Source organism: Tachysurus fulvidraco, chromosome 3, assembly GCF_022655615.1.
Source record: "Tachysurus fulvidraco isolate hzauxx_2018 chromosome 3, HZAU_PFXX_2.0, whole genome shotgun sequence".
In the NCBI taxonomy this organism is placed as follows: domain Eukaryota; kingdom Metazoa; phylum Chordata; class Actinopteri; order Siluriformes; family Bagridae; genus Tachysurus; species Tachysurus fulvidraco.
In genome coordinates, this window is record NC_062520.1 from 526,520 (window position 1) to 529,019 (window position 2,500).

The window sequence follows — 2,500 nt, forward strand, 5'->3', positions numbered from 1 at the left end:
ACTGCTGCACATGATGTAATAGAAAGACCATCCAGAGTTACTCTGTAATCAGAAAGCTTACTTCTGTCTGTCTGTGGTCCTGGTACAAGATCTTCTGTGTGTCAGAGTTAAACAGGAGGAAGTTAGTAAGTGTCCACTATCTGATGTCCTTCACACAATCTTCAGTCTTATTAATGTCTCACATCTGACTGAGCTGATCTACAGGAAACATGCAGATAAGGGAATAAGAAGACAAATTGATTTTGAAGAGTTAGTTCATCCTTTTGGTTGGGAGTAAATATTCTACTTTTACTACATGGTAACCAAACTGCCTAGTTTTAACATAATATACTGAATTTGTTTGGTGAGAAGTGTTCAGGATCACCATCTTTATGATTATTATTTAGCTTCAATTAATGTTGAGATGCACTGATGTAGCATCACTAAGAGAGCCCCTGTTACTTACCAATTTATTACCAATTTAGTTTGATGCGATTTCTTGATTGTTTTAATGTTTATGGTCATTGTACCAGGGTGCAAGTGCTTTATTTAAAGAAACAACAACCCATATTTAACATTTAAACGCACTGACTCAGTAGACTTACATAAAAACAATCATTATAATGTAATCTTAATAACACCTTTCATACAAAAAGCATTTCAAAGACCTTTACAATTATATAAAACCTTATACAAAGATCAAATTTGTTTAATTCATATTCATATTTTTGTGTGACATTTAAAATATTATTCTAAACGACTGACACTTTTTCCTCTCCCAGTAAAACAAGATGGAAATATCTGTTAATGAAGGGCCTTAAACTTGTAATTCAGGGTTCTTATCTAATCATCACAGCAGTGTTTCATCATCAGAAAGGAACTCTGTATAAAGGTTAAAGTTAAATTATATCCCCCTCTGCTGGTGGAGCCATGAATCACAACATTAATACAGATTCCTCTTGCTTATTATTCAAAGATCACTTATAAAAACAGGAACTCTATGACTTATTCTTGCTGTGACGCAAACAGGTTTTTAATATATTTCTTTTCCATTTGCGCTTCTAGATTGTGCCAGAACCTTTACGGGAGATTATGTTCATCATGAAAACATTGCCAACTAAATAAAACTGATTTCAATTTTTATTGGAGAATAAAAATGTATTTTATAAATTATAAATATAAATATAAATAAAAAATAATATATAAATAAAATATAAATAAGTTACATTTTAATCATCAGACAAATAAAAGCTAGTTGTAAATACAATCAGATGAAGTAAAAAAAAAAAAACAGTATTAAATATTACCAAATACATTTTACTACTTGTTTTATAACTTAGTGTATATTATCTGTACCCCAGCAGCTGTTCTATACCCATAAGCCTTTTGCGTCAGTGTGTCTTGGCTTACGGCTGTCTGTAAAGGCCACTTAATCCTACAGCAGGCTCTGAGTATGGCCGAACGCCCAGCCCTGTGTTCCTGTCAAACATTCTCTACTTTTCAGTTTCAATTCCATATCATTTATTTGTGTAGAGCTTCTAACAATTCACTTTGGTTCAAAAAAGCTTTAGAATTATAGAAACAGAAGATAAAAATAAATAAATATTACAATAATAATAATAAGAAAAATGAGAATTAAAAAATGTCTCCCTGTAACAATTAGAGGAACTGATTCAGTAGACTTACAGCTTATCATTAATATCTGTGACACCTCCTCCACTGGCTGATGTATATAACTATAAGAAGGCAGACAAACTTATCACTTTGGTTTGATCCACGTTTATGTTAAACACTAAACTTCTGATCAGTAATAATCTCATTAGCAATACGAGCTTTAGATGCAAGAGATCTTATGTTTAACAGTCCTAGTAAGGTAAACTAATAAAGTTACTAAAACAATATTTTTTATAGTATTTTGTTTAGCTCAGGAAACCGACACAGTCTCTATATTATAAACCCTATGTGATGACTCAATGCAGCTAGCAGACGGTCAGATTAGCCTGTTTGTCTGCTCCCTGGCCCTGGCTCTGGATTGTCACAGATTAAATAGGCCTGTTAAACTATGTGCTATACTGCAAGCAATGAGAGCAGCACCTTCCTGAGTGGGATGGACACCGTCCCGTCCTGACAGGACAGCCTTGCCCTCAAAAGTACTCCAATTAGCTCTGACTCCCACATTGTTTACAGAGCACCACCTGGACATCCATCAGTTCAGCGACCATAACCTTCTGTCAGCTACATTGCCACACCACATTGGGATGGGGTCAGAGCATACTACAGCATCGGACATTGAATTTGCTAATTTACACACCTCTACAATTTTACTTTTAGTAACCTCTGACTTACGAAAGTGTATATCGTTAGCTCCTGTGTGGAAAATTAAATTTGAGTACCTATGCTTGACTAAGACCCTAAGGTTACCTACTACACCTAACCAGTGCTGCTGGAGCCCCTAAAGGCTGAGCTCATTTCACATTCCTTAAGATGGAGTCTCCTGTAACTGAAGCTCTTTCTGGTTTCT